We start from the raw sequence: 19425 nt of genomic DNA on the forward strand, positions 1-19425 counted from the left end.
AGTTGCAGATTGGGTTTTAAAACCCGACCTACTTGTCCTTTCAATGTGACAGGTCAGGTTTTAAAACCCAACCCGTTGGCTTTCTTGTAGTGCATGTCTGGTTTTAAAAGTTGATATGCAAGTTATTACCTATTGAAGATCAGGTTTTAAAACCCCACCTACAACATGCCACAAGACTTTAGTAATTTAATGCACTTTTAGTTTATGTTATAAACTTAGTTTTAATGTTTTAATTCGCATTTTAATCTTGTTTTGTCATCTCTGAGATCTGAGAGCACTACTTGACCATGGGAGTTGGATTTTTCCTTTTATTTAATCATTTTAGAACCTCTTTATTTGATCCCCACTACTTCCAGGTACTTATTTTCTTAATTTTTATGCTTTTATTGTGCTTTCATTTTTATTCTTCGAGCATTTGATAAGTCTAGGGTTTTGGTTTATTTGTTTGCCTTGGCCGTATTTTGGAACCTTTCCTTGATTTGTTGTTTTTGTTTTGGTTTGTATGTGTTTATCTCTGAGAGAGAACATGTCGGGTTTCAAACCCCAACATACTTATATTTCTTTATCCCAGTTGTCATCAGGTTTTAAAGCCTGATGCGCAAATGAGACATACCCCAAGCGAATGTTGGGTTTTACACCCAACGTGCCTTGGTTCTTTTCCATGATTGACATGTCGGGTTTTAAAACCCAACATGCCCTTTAGCTTTGTTTTTCCTATTTGGCAGGTTGGGTTTTAAAACCCAACACACTCTTTAGCTTTGTTTTGCATATTTGGTAGGTTTGGTTTTAAAACCCGACCTACGAGTTGATCTGTCCATTTGACATGTTGGGTTTTAAAACTACACATGTCAGTATGACTTTTTTATGCTGCAGTTCAAGTTTTAAAACCCGACCTATAGATGTATGTTTTTCTCTTAACATTTCAGGTTTTAAAACCCAACATGTTGATCCGTCTTACCCAAGCTACAGATCGGGTTTTAAAACCTAACCTACAACTTTTGTTCCATCCAATTGTAAATCGAGTTTTAAAACCCGACCCGTAGTCTTTTGACCTTCCTCTTGCAGATCAGGTTTTAAAACCCAACCTACAGTTTTGATCCGCTTATCTGCAGATTGGATTTTAAAACCCAATCTATGAGATTTCCTGCTTTTTTGTCTAAGGTTGTTTTGGTTCTTCAAACTTCATTTTAGTCAGCAAAGTCAACAATCTAATGATGAAAATTGGTTCCTGAGTTGATCCGTGATTAAAATTATAGATTCTTGCAGATGTTTGATCCTTCCCCAAGTAAATCCGGAGGAAAGAAGATGAAGTACAAATATCAAAAGTACTTGAACATGTTTCCAAAAAGTTATGTGAAGACCAATGTGGAACAAATTAGGGATACTAAGATTGGGCACATTGACATGAATGAGTTCTTGGAGTGTGTTGAGAAATCTCATGCTAAGATGACCAACCTCATTGCAAGTGGTTTGCATAAATATGTGTCATTTCTAGTTACAACACATGATCTTGATTTTGTTCTAATAGTAGCTGATTGCTTTGATACTAAAACAAGACAAGTCAAGGATGTTGATGGCAATGTAGTTATCTTTCTGGATAGTTAATTTTTCAATAATGTGTTCAAAGGACCAACCTTGGATGAGGTTGTCGATATTACACCTATGTCTACTCAGGCCCACTATGAGGAGAATATGAACAGGTGTAAGAAGACAATTAATACCATTTTCTTGCAAACTACCAGATCTTCCACAACATCTAGATGGCCTAAATCATTCCATAGGAGTGATTTTAATATGAAATACAATGATATGGTTACAATGCTAGCAGGAATCAAAGGCATTCAAGACTCACATCATTTACAAACTTGGATGTTCATGTACATGAATATCATCAAGAAAGGCATTGACAAGATAGATTGGGGAGAATAGATTAGTGATGTCGTTTATGCTCAGTTAAAAGAGGTCAGAACTACTTTAAAATTTTACATGATCTCTTACCTATTGTATGCAGCTGCCTCCATGAGGCATTTTATAGGGTTGTCCACAAGAGGGGATAGGAGATAGATGCCAGTTTAGGACTATTACTATCAATTGACCATTCATAACTAGAGAAGTCACTTCAAAAGGATCAATGATACAATATTTGGTGTGTGGAAGTGCATGTTTGACAAGGAACTTCAAATGAAGAAGCTTTCACAAGAAGCCTATGACAAGGTCAGTGAGTATGGTTGTGTTTTCCTCCAATTCCTGACCTTCACTTATATCTGTGTTGGTTGTTATTCTGGTGCTCCATTTAATTTGCAAAGATATCCATCGAATAAAATTATTGTGATGGAGCTCTACAAATAGCTAATTCATGTACATGAGAGACAATCAGTGTCACATAAAACTGGTCTTAAGTTTCCTCAAGCAATAGGAAGGTATTCAGTACTAACTTCTCCTAAGGCTAAAAATATGGAGGATGAAATGCAGTGGGTAACAATGAGAAGGTTCAAGGCTCATGATAATTTTTATTGTCATGAGATGAGGAATAAGATCCAGAGAAACTATGTAATAGGCTGGAAGATGTATGGGCAGACTATGGAGATAAAGAGGACATAAGAAGATTGGATTTCACTTATCTTACATTGGAGTAGATTGAAAATTTAGATTTGGCCAGGATCCCAGAAATAATGGAAGGCATTGATGATATTGTTGATCCTAGGTATTATGAAAATAATATTGCTAACACTCCTTTACCTACTATTCAATGGTTGCAGAAGGAAAACAACTCAATTTTGACAAGGTTTTCTCCCATTATGACAAACACAAATGCATGACTATTAAAGAAGGGGATAAGGATGAAACAAATTTAAGTGAGTTTTGGTGATGAAGAAGATGAAGAAGGTCCTATAGGAAAGATATCAGAATCAAGAACAAAGAAAAACAAGATACACAGGAATCGGTACCAATCTCATCTTCTACGCCAAAAGGAAAATCTCCCAAGTATAAGTTCATAGTGAAAGGCCCTAAGGGGCGAGAATCTTCCTCCTCAATTAAAACAACACAACAACCTACTGATGAAGAACCAGAAAATGAGAAAGAGGAAGGATAAATCCCATTAGAAGAGGAAATGCATGACGTGGAGGAGTCAATACCACTAATAGTTAGTACTTCTTCAGCAACACCACAGGTTTTTGCTTCTAGTTCTTAGGTCCCAACTTCATCAACACATTTGATCATTCATTTTATAGATTCTAATTCAGATGATGATGATGATGAAGAGTTAGCATATGTAGTTTCTCAAGGAGAATGTGAAACTGAGTTTATATCATTGTCAAGTCTTCCAAGTTTTGATGATGTCCCAACTTCGATGATTGAGTCCTCTATTTTGGATTTCAATGAAGCAATGGATCAAATTTCTTGAGCTGGACAATCAGTTTTAATTCCTACCACTAGCATCACTACCAAGGCACCACCTCTTGTTACTACTACTATTTTTTGGACATCACAAGTTGAAGTACCTACATCAAGTGGTCAAGACATATTGCAAATAACTGCTTCTACTCAAGCGAGATTCACATCTCCGCCACCCCAACCAAATCTTCCACCATGGCTAGATATTGTGGCTCCAAAAATAAATAAGGAGTTAATTTCTCTTGATGAGTTTGATTTTGGTCAGCTGGCTCCTATAAAACCTAAGACCTCTGAGAAGGCCAAGACTGTTTCTAGAATATTGGTTGATCCAGCCAATAAAAGGAAGTATGCTGAGGTTATAGTGTCACCTCCAGATAAAAATTAGGATGAATTTTAGCCTATAGATTATGTGATGCAAACTCTGGGGTAGGGAATAGAGACTAATGAAAGTTTCAAGCAGGATACTCAAGCTTCACTGAATTCTGTCATGCAAAGATTTTATGAAGAGAGGGTCAAGAAAATGGAATGGAAATAGAAATGTGAGTAGGCAACCCGTGTTCTCCTCAAAGTTACTCCATCATCATGAGAAGTAGAACCTTTGAATTCTTTTGTGGATGAATTGGCTCTCAAGAAGGCAAAAGATGTAGGCATTGATAGTCCTGAAAATGACCATGCAAAATTTGGTGTCCTTGACAATGTTTTATCATTTTGAATTAATGTTGCTCTTTGTTTTTACCCTCAAAGTTTATGGTTTCTAGGTTTATGTGTTCCCAGGTGAGTCTTTTATTTCTTCATTACCTTTTTACTTAAACTTGAGGGTCTTTCCCATCGTCAAAGGGACTGTGTTCCTTTCCCTAGGCGTTATTTCTTCTGCCGGCCTTTTATTTTTTCCTAGACCTTACATCTTTTTTACCATGGTCAGGCCTATTTTAAATATTTTTGCGGTCATTTATTTTCTCTAATTCCAGCCTTAGTGTTCCGACTTATATCTCCATGTTTAAATACCGAGCAACTAAAGGTTTCATGATTTTGCATGTGCATCAAATGGACGGTGATGTTTTAACTCATGTGAAAAGATGCTCGAAGGATAGCGACAAGTTTTTGGCAGACTTTGTAAAGTTGCACGTAATGAACAAGCAGATCGGATGGCCCTTGTAGTCCCATGAAGGAAGATGCAGAGAAGTTAAGGATCATGGTATCACAAGATGATGTTGCATGTCCTAGGCAGATCAAGAAAGTGAGAAGGTGGGGCCGCTAACATAATTAAGCTGGAAGATGATTGGATGATGTGCAGTCAAATTTTGTGGACCCATCTTGCTATGTTGGAAGGTCAATCAATGTTGACCGATGGTGATCGCACGATGTGACATGTTGGACAAATGTATGGTAGAAATAGAGAGTTTTTCAAAGGGAGTGATTTAGACTGTTTCATTGTTAATCACATAGGAAAATTGAAGGCAGAAGAAGATAAGCTTATTGACATGGAATAAACAAAGACGTGTTGAGAAATTTGGTTTACAAGTCTTGGGATCGAGAAGATTGGTCCACAAGTTTGGATCCAAACCCTTGGTCATGTATAGTGAGGCTAAGTGAAATGAGCAAGCTGTAATAGGAATTTGCAGAGAAAATGAAATGGGTCTTGTGTCTTATTTTGTTTTAGGTTCTTGAAGGAGTTATGTGTAAAATAATTTGTAATAGAAAATAGCTTATTAAATGAATGCAAGCATAGTTCAAATTCATTTTCTCCAGTATGTAACTCTGTTATGTTTTGAATGAGTAAGATCAAGGGTTTTTCTCATTCGTTGCATTATTGTGATGTATGTGTTTTCTATCTTATGTTTTGATCTAAGGGATTTGTTAAATTTCTAAGATAGGATCCATAGGCTGATGGGGCATATACATGGATTCTAACAAGTATTTTGGTGTGGGACAAATAGATGAGATGCATTGTAAGGCAGTTTTATCTTAAGATCTCCAGTTATTAGATTAATGTTATGTTTAGCTATATTTCATCTTATGTTTTATAATTTCAGTTGCCTAATGGATAAGGCATTGTTTGTGGCTTTAGTCATTTCCAGTAACAGTTCTCTACTCATATTTCATTGACAACTTTCTATAAATCGATAATATCAGAATATCTTTTCATTTATGTATATGTCACTACTTGTCAAAAAGTTGTCTCATGCTCTAAAGTAGGTCGAGTATCACTGAGAGCTAGCCACTCTATAGCATTATCCCTCTTTTTTGAGCTCCTTTTAGGAGTGAGAGCTTCTTCTTTATTTTAATATCATCTACAAGTGTGGTGCGGAGATTGCAGGAGCATTAAGGGATCACCCTCTTGGGTTTTGCAGAGCCCAAAGTGAAGAAGGGTTAGCATAGTCCTTGTCATATGTTGGTCCAAGTCCCCGAGTATCCCAAAAAAAGTCTAGAGTTTGCCTCTCCATGCATGATTCGAGGGCCCGACTTGGTTCCTACCCCTATGGTAGTGTAAAACCCCACCGTGTACAATCTAGGGAACAAACAAAAATGGAAACTCTGCTAGGCAATAATATTTAAAATATCTGGTTAGAAACAGATTGAATCATCATATTGGTTGAGATTACCCCATCCGAGCCACCAACAAAAATGGCGACTCTGTTGGAGAAGAATGTTTAAAATATTTGGTTAGAAACATATTGAATCATCATATTGGTTGAGATTACCCCATCCAAGCCACCATCAAAAATAAGTCATGAGCTTATAAGTTTCCAGATCCTTTGTTGGTTGAGTCAATTCTCATAAATGTTTCCTGAGAATATGTTATTATTCATCTTTCAATGTAAGTTCTGTCAAGATTGGTCCATATTTTAGGATTAGTTTATAATCTCTCACAAATTGTGGGTGGCGATTTTGAGATGTCTGCACCAATGTGCATTATTTGAAAAGGAACTAAAAGAGAATCATTGAACTTGTAGTAGAGATGGAGCAGATTTGAGCTCTTATGATGAAGTACCCCGGTAGGTTGAGGAAAGAATTCACATGACGAAAAAGGAGGCGTTGCAATGCTAGTTTAGGATCAGATCTGACCTGAGAACCTAGAGAAGATACGTAGATATTTTTAGATCTATCACTACAGTGAGCCAGAAAAGTTGATTTCTAGCCACTATACTACTTCCAGATACTTTAGATTTTCATGAGTCAAGTGTATTTTTGTGAAACTCATTTGTAGAAAATACTTTCCTATCAAGTGAGATAAGAACTAAGGAAGGGAATGGTAGTAATCTTGTTACATACTTCTGAAAATTAGTTTGCAAATTTTGTAATAAGTTGAGTGAAGTATGTTTCTGAGTCATACATTGTAGTATTGTAAGACTATTGAATAGATAAATTGTTGCTTGTATATCCCTAATAAATATTCAGTGTAAACATTCAACATATGCAGTCATTGTCAAGCCATAACATAATTTTTTCTATTGAAAGATATAGAACATTAAATTTTAATGGTATCCAAGGTTTCCCAAACCCTGTTCCTGTTAATATTAGGGAGCACTTACCAAGTTTTAATGGGAAAGGATTAGAATCAGCACATCAACACCTGCAGAGGTTTTCTAATTTAATAGGATATTTTGAGATAAGTTAGGAAGATTTTTGCATGAATCTTTTTGTTCAATCTTTAAAAGAAAATGCCATAGACTGGTTTTCATATCTGCCTACGGGTTTTATCACTTCATGGCATGAGCTAAATGCATCTTTCATGGAACAATTTGGTGAAAGAGTTAATCCAAGTTCAACTATAAAAGGATTCATGGGTATTAAAGGAAAAGATGATGAATTGCTCCCTATTTTCAATCTCAGATTTGCAAGAACATTGGATGATATTCCTAGAGGTTATAGGCCAAATGATGCAATATGTTTGGTTGTTTACTTAGCAACATTTGATGAAGAAATGAGCTATTTACTAAGGGATAATGATCCTAAAACATTGTACCAAGCTTATAGGATAGCAATGGATATTCAAAACAATTTGAAATATGGAATACCTAAGGGTTATTTCACTACAAGAGTGTGTTGTCCTAAGATATCAGACATTGAATAAAGATTTGAGCCAAGAGGTGAAGATCAATGTCAAAGCATCTACATCCCTCCTAATTGTATGAACCATACTATGAATTATGATTCAAACAAAAATATGGGTGAAGAGAACTTGTCTCAGATAGTGGTTACTCCTCATATTAGTGAAGATGAGGTTAATGAAAATTTATATGATATAAATGATATAGAGATGGAGGTAATTTTAGTGGCTACACCAGGTGACAGAATTATTAGTCCTTCAAGTAAGGATGCCACACAAAGGGTCTATCTTCCCTCTTATGATGGATATGATAGCCTATATGAAGGAAAATTGGAAGGTTGTACATCTGAATGTTATAATGCTAGTGTGCAAGATTTTGATGACATAGATTCATCTTTTCAAGAATCACTCATGTGTAATGATGGAATCTAGAATATCATTACACCATTCCTTGTTTATAATGCTCATAAACTAGAGAACTCCATGGCATGTTCCAATGAAAAAGATATGCTTTAGCCTATGCTTATGCCATGTCAATTTAGTCAGGGTGATGAGTGTAAAGAACTAGTTAGCGTAGATATGCTTGAAATAGATATTATAAGTAATGATATACTACCTATCCCATTACAAGTAACACTCTTTCCAATGGATCAAATTGTTCTTGAACTCTCTAATCATGAGAACACATGTGAACCAACAGATGCGGTTGGAAAAGATGAAGAGAAGGGCCAAAGAAGTCATGATGATTTGTTGAGACTTATGAGAGTTACAACACTAAATGTTATGATGCTGAAAGTTTTTATAGCTCAGATTATGATTACCTTATATAAGGATGAATGTGAATTTGGGGTAGGCAAAACTTTCAATGAATCTTTTAATACATTGTTTGATGAGGAAGTAGATATGGATCAGCCTCTACTTTGCCTAAACATCTATGAGAAAGGCTTTCATATGATTTCCAATCCTTTGTATCAAGAGATGGTTGAGAAACCATAAATAGTGAAGATTGATCAAAATGTGAATGCTGAGTTAATTTTCTGTGATGAAGATCAGTTTTATCCCATGATTGGCTATGATAGAAATTTTGAAGGTGTTTCAGATGCTTTTAAGAAGGGTCTATATGATAAAGAAAGAGTCATCAAAGGTGATCAAGGATTTTTATTTGTCCCTGCTAATAGAAATGTGCAAGAATACAAGTAAGAATTCTTAATTACTTGCCAGTTGAGTGTTTTCTTAATCAAAAGGGCCTTGGATAATGTCAAATGTAGGATGGGTTTACAATTTGCAAATGTTTTTGAATGTGGTCAACATGTATATGGGAATATTTTCAAGTCATTGATCACATATGTAGATGAGAATTAGACTTTTGATAAGAGTAAATATTGATGTTTCAGTTTTCATGGCCTTGGACCACCAGTCAGAGTTTGATTTTCTCAAACTACAGTATAGGGTGCATGGAAAGGAGGTCGAATCTGCAACCCAATGGATATGTACAAGTGTATTCATACTTGTACTGGTAATATGAAAGCTAAATACAATTGAAGGTTGAAGCTTTGATGAAATGAAATGAAGCCAGAAGAGAAGTTGATACCAACATGCTAAATTACAAATGCAGGTTATAAAAACTTGTACGAGGAACAACTATAATGAGTTTTTAAATAAAGGTTTTAATCTTGATATGGAATGCCAGATAGGAAGACAAAGGAAGGAATGGTAAGTTTGGTGTCATCTACTCAGGCTCATATCTGATTCAAAGCAAGTAGGGAGAGGATTTTCATTTCATATCTTCTCTAAGGAATGACAGATGTAGTCCTTGAATTGCATGTTCATAGACTGTTCTTGGAATTTTACTTCTCTTGAAGTATTTATTTTCCATGAGCAGTAGATTAGGCCTTGTAGATATTAGAGTAGATTTATTTTTCTGCTTTGGGCTACCCTGTCCAGGTAGTTATATTTTTGGTCTTCCATATATATGGTTTGTTTAACCATATATTTTGGATCCTTGTATCATCCTTGAGTGATGATCATCCCCAACCAGAGCCACTGATAGTCCTGAAAATGACTATGCAAAATTTGGTGTCCTTGACAATGTTTTTTCATTTTGAATTAATGTTGCTCTTTTTTTTACCCTCAAGGTTTATGGTTTCTAGGTTTGTGTTTCTGGGCAAGCCTTTTGTTTTAAACCTAAATCCTTTTATGTTTCATTACCTTTTTTACTTAAACTTGAGGGTCTTTTCCATCGTTGAAGGGACCGTTTTCCTTTCCCTAGGTGTTATTTCTTTTGTCGACCTTTTAATTTTTCCTAGACCTTACGTCTTTTTCATTATGGTCGGGCCCCTTTTAAATATTTCTGTCGGTATTTAATTTGCCTAAGTCTGGCCTTAATATTTCAACTTATATCTCAGTGTTTAAATACCGAGCAACTAAAGGTTCCATGATTTTGCAAGTGCATCAAATGGACGATGATGTTTTAACTCAAGCGAGAAGATACTCGAAGGATAGCGACAAGTTTTGGGTGGACTTTGTAAAGTTGCACGTAATGAACGAGCAGATCGGGCGATCCTCCTAGTCCCATGAAGGAAGATGTATGGAAGTTAAGGACCGCAACATCACGAGATGATGTCACGTGTCCCAGGCAGATCAGGAAAGTGCGAAGGTGGGGCTACTAATAGAATTGAGCTGGAAGATGACTAGATGAAGCACCGTCAAAATTTTGTGGACCCATCTTGCTATGTTGGAAGGTAAATATCAATGTTGATTGATGGTGATCGCACAATGTGGCATGCTGGACAGATCTAGAGTAGAAATAGAGAGTTTTTCAAATAGGGTGATTCAGACTGTTTCGTTATTATTCACTTGGGAAAATTGAAGGCAGAAGAAGATAAGCTTGTTGACATGGAATAAACAGAGACATATCGATAAATTTGGGTTACAAGTCTTGGGATCGAGAAGATTGGTCCACAAGTTTGGATCCAAACCCTTGGTTGTGTATAGTGAGTCTAGGTGAAATGAGTAGGTTGTAATAGGAATTTGCAGAGCAAATGAAATGTGTCTTATGTCTTATTTTGTTTTAGGTTCTTGAAGGAGTTATATGTTAAATAATTTGTAATATAAAATAGCTTATTGAAAGAATGCAAGAATAGTTCAAATTCATTTTCTCCAATGTGTAACTCTATTATGTTTTGAATGAGTAAGATCAAGGGTTTTTTCGTTCTTTGTATTATTGTGATGTATGTGTTTTCTATCTTATGCTCTGATCTAAGGGGTTGGTTAAATTGTGAGGATAGGATCCATGAGTTGATGAGGATTATACATGGATTATGATAAGTATTTTGGGTTGGGACAGATAGATGAGATGCATTGTAAGGCAGTGTTATCTTAAGATCTCCAACTATTAGATTAATGTTCTATTATGTTATATTTCATCTTATGTTTTACAATTTTAGTTTCCCAATGGATAAGGCACTGGTTGTGACTTTAGTCATTTCTAGTAATAGTTGTCTACTCATATTTCAACGATAACTTGCTATAAATCGATAATATTAGAATATATTTTTATTTTTGTATATGTCACTACTTGTCAAAAGTTGTCTCATGCTCTGAAGTAGGTCGAGGATCACTGAGATCTAGCCACTCTATAGAATTCTCCCTCTTTGTTGAGCCCCTTTTAGGAGTGAGACCTTCTTCTTTATTTTAATTTCATATGCAAGTGTGGTGTGAATATTGTAGGATCATGAAGGGATCACCCTCCCGGGTTTCGCAGAGCCCAAAGTGAAGAAGGGTTAGCATAGTCCTTGTCATATGTTGGTCCAAGTCCTCAAGTATCCCAAAAATAGTTTGGATTTGGCCTCTCCATGCATGATTCGAGGGCCTAACTTGGTTCCTACCCTTGTGGAAGTGTAAAACTCCACCGTGTACAATCTGTGGAACCAACAGGCATCAAAGACAGAGTGGTTAATGAGTGGATTGATCGCCTAAGGTTAGAAGGTTCACATCTTTTGAGTTATGTAGTTAAACTCATGCTTGATTTTGAGATTGTGCAAACTCAGGTTCAATATGTACAATCATTGTTATCCCAAGAAGTAGAAGATCTTGAAAAAGATTTAGCACTTTGGGATAAGATGAGGGAATACAACATGGACATCCTTTTGAAAAACAATGTTGTGTTGTCTCAAGGTGAGTACGTCCAAACTCAAGCAATATTGAAGCACAAAGAAGAATCAATAAAACTACTGGTTAAGGATATACATCAAGACAAAGACGCATGTGATGATGGAATTTCTAATATTTCATCAAGAATAGCTGAAATACCTTTCTAGTTGTATGATGAAGATCAAAAGGTTTTACCCCTTGACACTATTACACAGGAATTATTTTTAATGGTAGATTGGCTAGTGGATGGTGAGTTTTCTTTGACATCATTTGATAAGTTGATTGAAATTAAAGTCAACTTGGATGATCTTGCGTCTATCTTGAAGAAATATAAGAAAGGATATGTGAAGGTCAAAGATTCAATTTCTTGCATTCACGCAATCGCCAACTCAACATTAGCGCCAGACAAGTCTGAGATGTTGTCTACACTAGCCAAATTTGAAGAATTCAAAAAGACAAATGATGAGGAGAATGAATAATAAAGTGTCATCTTGACAATAAGTAGTTTAGATTCATGTAGTTTCATTTTCTTTTGTTGTAAGTTTTTATGTAGCTTCACTTTTATTTATTCACAAGTTGTAAGCATTTTGGACTCTACAGTTGAATTAGTCAACTATGCCCATGTTTTTCTCAACTCATTTCCTATAAAAGGAGGAGCCTCATTTGTATTTTTGTATCTTTTACAAGCTAAACAAAACTCTGCCAAAATTTTGTCTCAAGTGAAACTTTGTGTTCTCTTTTGTTAAATTTGATCAAGAAAATATAGGAAGCAATTTTATGATTCCAAACTTTGTGTTAGACAAGAATTGTTGCTTATAAGTAGATGTTCTTATGTCATTTACTTATACGTGTTATTAATTTACTTAATGGTATTTGCATATGTTATGTGAGTGAAGGACCTTTCTAGATGTGAATGTAAACTTTGAGTTATATTGCACATTTGGAGTTTTATTGTAATAGAGTGATTACACGGGAGACTTTGTGCTACTGTTGGTTGCTTTCCGTGGTTAGAGATTATTTATCTTGAAGACTTTGGGCTAAAATATATCTTTAGTTGTTAGATTGGAAATAGTATCTTTGTTCACATATGATGTAGGAGCATCTCTGGTCTATGAGAAATCTTGCATCAACCAAAAATATTTCCTTAGTTTTATTCCTATTCAGTTCATGTAGTAGTTTTTTCTATGTTTCTTTCAATATATTTTGGTATTTGTTTATCTTTCATTACAAATTAGATTTTTGGGTTCTAGGCATGTTATTGTGCATTATTCTAGATTTCCAATTCATTTGGGTTCTTTTCTAGTGATTTGTTCCTTTCAGAGTAATTATTTCTACGTTCCGGAGCAATTTTGAGCTTATCGTCTAAGTTGGAGATTTCTTCTTTTTTGGAGTGATTTATTGGACTGTGGATCAGTTTGCAACCACACTCGATATTCTTGGGCCCTTCCCAACCTTCCTTTGTGGTACGCACTTCTATATTTTTCTTGGTGGATGAGATCTTCACATTTTGGGACCGACATGTCTTACACGTTTCATTTTCTTTCCTTGGTTTATATAATCTTTTGAGGCTAACCCGATGTGTTCCGAAGGGTATATATATTATTGTATGTGATCCTTAGGAGGTAGTTCAAATGTTATGAGATCTAGACTCATGATTATAGATCTGGATGAATCTAAAAGTTTCAGATGGATTGTAATATGGCATGTTAGCCTGCATGTAACCGGTTGATTATCAGATGTACTATGATGATAATATGATGATGTGGATGTCTAATTCTATAATATTTCTATGTGTTATTATTGCTTCCATTATGTTAATCTTGTCGCATGATCTAGTTAGTTCTCTTTGAGGACCCACCGAACCATGGTTGCATCAAATAGTATCAAAGTTGCTTGAGAACCTTGAGGTATTCCTTTGGGTGAATTGATCATCAAGTGGAGGCAAGTTACAAGTATATTCAATAGATTGTCGAGCATGAGGAAATTTAAACCTACAGTCGGATCATCGAGTTGAGGCATTTCCATTGAAGAAAAGGAGGAGATGTCACCTAGAAGGATGAACCCCTAGAGGGTAGAGCATATGATGGAGGATTTCAAGAATCAGATGAGGAATGAAATTTGGAACATATTGGCTAGTTTGTGGAGGAATCTAGAGTCTAAGGATGAATATGAAGAAGTTGGAGAAGAGATTGAGCTAGAAGAGGCCAAAGGACTAGAAGATGGAAGAGATGAAATATTTCTGAGAGAAGTAGAACAAACAAGTAAAATACATAAAGTGGAGATTTTAAACTTTTATGGGATGTTGAATTTGAAGTATTTGATTGATTGGATTGGAGAGTTGGAGGACTACTTTGAATTTGAGGATATTAAGGACCTCCAAAGGGTTAGGTTGGCACAAATTGAATTGAAAGGAAATGTTGCCCTATGGTGGAAGGATTTGTAGAGAGACAGAGTGGAGAATGGTGAAATGAAGATCACCAAGTGGAGATATATGGTTGCAAGATTGAAGGATAAGTTATTCCAGGAGACTATGAGTTGGAATTGTTCAATAAGTTGTAGAACCCAAAGGAGAGAAACATGAGTGTGAAAGAGCATACTGGGGAATTCTAGAAGGTAATGATCATATTGGGACATAGAGATATGGATAGGGAGAAAGTGGGTAGATACATAAATGGAATTACATTTAATATTCAGGATGAGATGATTATGCTAAAGATTTCTACAGTTCAGGAGGTTTACCAATATACTTTGAAAGTTGGGGAGAAAGTGAAAAGAAGACAGCAGAATAACCCTAGAGAAAAAGATATATAAGGGGTAGATGGGCGGCATTTTAGAGAAGAATAAAGTGGATGAAGAACCAAAACCTAAATGGAATAAAAAACCGGATCAGAAGATAGAGAGAAAAGGCAGTAGCAGTAGCGGTAGAGGGTTTTTGGGCAGATGTTTCAAGAGTGGAGACACTGGACATAGATCTTATGAATGCAAGCAATGGGTGGCAAGAAATTGTGTGGCAAACAAGGATTAGGAAGCTAGAGTCACTAAATCGGAACGTGCACCAGAGCAAGGATAATATCTTATGTTCAGGAGGAACTTGATGGAGTAGAGTAGTGAAGATACCGAACCTACTTAGAGGAGTCTCTTTTGGACCGTAAGTAAATCAGGTGGTAAGTGTTGTAAGGTTATTGATAGGGAGGCAGTGCAAGTGGAATGCTCAAGTGACTTATATGTTCACTAAGTAAAGGACCTTACTATTTTCAAGGAATTGTTGCTATAATCAGAGTGCAAAGGTTCATAGACCATCTCAAACTTCCTCTTGTTTCACCTCCCTAAGTCAAGTCCTCTTGTATGCTGAAAGGATTCAACCCCATAACCACTCTAGCTTGCTAAAACTATGTTCTTGGGGTATGTCCCTCAAAAGGTGTCAAATTCATGTGAGGACAACTTGTTTCAAATGGCATTGATGTCTTTTGTGCTTTTCATTCACCATTTGTGTACCCGATTTGACCAAAATTCAATTTTAAGGCCTAAAAAGGCTACAAGCAATTAGCCCCCCTTTTGGGGTTTTGTGCTCACCTTGTTCAAGCGATGGACTTCCAGACTGAAAGGTTCATATTTTTGGATACCCTTTTGGGAGTTCTTGAAGATTCATCAAGTTTGGGGGTCCCTAAGTCCTTCTCCATGACTGTCCCAAAAATGGGCATAAAAGGAGGGTTTTGGAAGGGTTTGTTGGAAAAATCCACATTCCAAGCTTGGGAACCTCAAAATGACTCAAAGAAACCTATTCCTATCTTGTTGTTGGTTAACAAGGCTATAAACAAAAGGTTTAAACCTCACAAAGTGAAAAACAAGATTTTCATGATATGCACCAAAAAGGAAATGCAACATTTGACAATTTTTCACTTTTGCCTTCTACAAGCACTTTTGTTTTGCAAAATACCAATTACAACTGAAGCATATGAACATAACCAACATTAAATACAAGGAGGAATCCAATTTTCCCTGCACAAAAGGCAATAGGCAATTACAAATAGTAAATAGTTGGCTATCAAGTAAATGGGACTGCACTTTTCCTCTTTTCACTGTTTTTCCATTTTGGACCTGCACTTTGCAATGTTAGAACCCCTTTTCACAGTCTGCTTTTGTGTTTTCTTAACAAAAATCTGCCTTTTTATGTTTATTGTCCTTCATACCTCTAAATTTCAAAAGGGAGATTACATTTACAATCCTTAAACAGTGTAAGAATTAGTCCTAGATGACTGTGGCAGCCTGCTAGGCGTTTAACATTTTTCCTAAAGAGATCATTGTTTGATCTTGGCATTTACAATACCCATGGGCAGGGCTTTCACCTCTCCTTGTTATTTTTTTCAAACAAACAAAGTATTGAAAAGGTCTTCACACACCAATAAATGGTGGAGAGCAAAATAAAGGAAGGAAAAATTATTACCAAACAATGACTCACTGTTTTGGATTACAATTCTTAAAACTGAAACATATAACCTTCCTTTTCTAGGTTTAGGAAGTCTCTTTGCTTTCTTATATCACTTTGACAACAAACAGATCCATTCATCAAAAGAATGCAATTGCTATGGAAGAGCAAAGCATTAACATTTCTTCAAGACCCTAGCCAAATGGCACACTTGCCTAGGGCTTAATGGCCATAAAAACTCCTTGTACCTGCACTCTTGAAACCAAAACTCATATTTACATACTTTAGAAATTGACCAATTGGTTCTTGAGAAGCCACAAACACTTTAGGACTCCAAGAAACCAAGTTGGTCAAGCATTTTGCCCAAATTCCTAGACTGGGCAGTGAAACTGTCAAAACCAAATATTTTTGCACAAAACTCAAAACTTGATGAAATCAAATGCCACCAAAGGGAAAAGTTTAGGAAAAAATGTTAGAATCAGAAAATACAAGAACAGTATGGCCAAGTATAGCAAGTGTACAGACTCTTGTTCACATGGAGCCAAAAACTAGAGAAAATCAAGTAAAAACTAGTGCAAGTTTGCAAAACTTCTCATAACTTCGAATGATCAACCCTTACAAAAGTTAAAAAAGGAGTTTAAATACCTCTCCAAGCTGGTTAACCTCCTATATGGACAGGTACATGTCCAAAGGCACTTAATTTTGACATTTTGATGCCTAAATGACAACTTTTGGTGCCTAGAAAATGCAAGATTGACCTCCAAAACTAACCATCATCTAAAAACACTTCTTATACCTTAAATCCAAAAATAAAACATGTCTAAAACCTTTCAAAAATAAAAACACACTAAAAACTCACTTTTTACAACATTTTGCCAGGCAACACCAAAACTGGCAATTTTGAGCAAAAGTTGAAAACAGGAAACCAAAACCACACAATGAGTTCAAAACTCATCCAAACAACCTAGAACAACTTCAAAAAGCATGCTAAACAACTTTCCAACTTAAAATAACACAAATCAAACCTGAGATGAAAAAGAAGCTGAGAATGAGCTAGGTGCTCCTGCACCATACTCCCTCGATGACAAAGAAGTCATGTGACTCCTTTGGGCAGAATAGAGAGAGGAAGACCAGCCTTGGTGAAGTCACTTTCAGGTATCCAAGTGGCTTCAAAAGTTGGTTGATCTTTCCATTTGATCAAATGCTCAAAGTAGTCATGCCTTCTAGTCTTCTTGATGATTCTAGAATCAAGTACATGTTCAAGAATGGGAGAAGAAGAAGAGGGGAGAGGTAGATCAGAAAGGGAATTTGAAATGTCTGAAACTCTTTGATTCTCTACTGGAGGCTGCCCCTTGAAAAGTACCAAATCTGCAACATTAAAGATAGGAGATAAAGAAACATCAGTAGGTAAATCAATTTTATAAGCATTTGGACCATACTTAGCCAAAATCCTGCAAGGTCCAATTATTCTCATCTGTAACTTGGTAGGAACTCCCTTCTATAATCTAGACTTGTTGAGATGCACCATCACAAAATCCCCAACTATAAATTGGACATCCCTCTTTGAAGCATCTACCCTTGCCTTGACTCTTGCTATGGTATCCTGCAAAGACTGTTTAACCTGTTCATGTATCTCTTTGAGAGATTGTGCCATGTCTTCTGTTGTCCCACTAACATGTTGCAAGTTAGTCACATCATGTAACTCAAAAACACCTCTTGGATGCATACCATAAACAATCTAAAATGGGCTCTTACCAGTGGATCTGTTTACACTGTCATCGTAGGCAAACTTTGCCTGTGGGATAAGCTGATCCCAACTTTGTCCATACTCCTTGGTGAGACATCTGAGTAGATTACCCAATGTTCTATTCACCACCTCTGTTTGACCATCTATCTGTGGATGGTAAGATGAGCCAAAAGACAAGTTAGTACCCAATTTCTTCCAAAAAGTCTTCCAAAAATGACCCAAAAACTTAACATCTCTATCTGATACAATACTAGATGGCAAACCATGTATTCTGACAACCTCTTTAAAGAAAAGAAAAGCAATATGACTAGCATCATTAGTAGTTTTGCAAGGAATAAAGTGAGCCATTTTACTAAATCTGTCCACAACCACAAAGATACTGTCATGCCCTATTTTTGTCCTTGGTAAGCCTACAACAAAATCCATACTGATGCATTCCCATGGCCTAGAAGGAATGGGAAGTGGCTGATATAAACCAGCATTAGTGCTATGTCCTTTGGCCTTCTGACATATCATGCACTGTTCAACATACCTCCGAACATCTCTCTACATCTTAGGCCAATAATAAAAATGTTGAACCAACTCTAAGGTCTTGTTGAGACCAAAATGGCCACTCAAACACCCATTGTGTTTCTCTTGAATGAGATTTTCTCTCATGGAACCTTTAGGAACACATAGCTATCCTCCCCTGAAAAACAAACCATTCTGCAATGTATAGTCAGCATACTCACTATGAAAATGATTCTCAAAAGCAAGACAAACTTTATAAGCAGCAGCAAAATCATCATCATTAGGATATAAATCTTGAAAGCAATCTATCCCAACACTCTTTACTTGGATCTCCTGGATAGTCAACAATCTCCTACTTAAAGCATCAGCTACTTTGTTACATTGGCCTTTCTTGTGCTTAAGAGTGAAGGTATATGCTTGTAGGTACTCTACCCATTTCACATGCCTATGGTTGAGTTTGTCCTGAGAATTCAAGAAACTGACTGCCTAGTTGTCTGTATACACAACAAATTCTTTAGGAAGCAAGTAATGCCTCCACTTCTTGAGTGCCTGCACCAATGCATATAACTCTAAATCATAAGATGAATACTTTTTCTTTGCATCATTTAGTTTTTCACTAAAAAAGGCAACTGGTCTATTATCCTGACTCAAGACTGCACCTATTGCAAGTTGACTGGCATCACATTCTATGGTAAAAAGCTTATCAAAGCTAGGAAGGATTAACACTGGTTGTGTAGCAACTCTAGTTTTGAGTAACTCAAACCCCTTATTGGCTGCTTCGGTCCATTGAAACTTAACCTTATGACCACCCTTTATTGTATCTAACATGGGTGCACAAATTTCACTGAATCCTCTGATAAACTTTTGGTAAAACTGGGCTAAACCATGAAAACTCCGAACCTCACTGGTTGATTGTGGGGTTGGCCAACTTGTTATGGCTACAACTTTAGAATGATCCATCTTAAGATCTCCACTGGACACAACAAAACCAAGATAGACTAGCTCTTGCTGCATAAAATCACATTTCTCAAGATTTATGGTTAACTGCTCATCAGATAATCTTCGTAAAACAATAGCTAAGTGTTTCAAATGCTCCTCTTTAGTCTTACTAAAGATAAGAATATCATCTAAGTAGACTACCAC

The sequence above is a fragment of the Cryptomeria japonica genome, chromosome 9 (genome assembly GCF_030272615.1).
Source record: "Cryptomeria japonica chromosome 9, Sugi_1.0, whole genome shotgun sequence".
NCBI classification, from domain to species: Eukaryota; Viridiplantae; Streptophyta; class Pinopsida; order Cupressales; family Cupressaceae; genus Cryptomeria; species Cryptomeria japonica.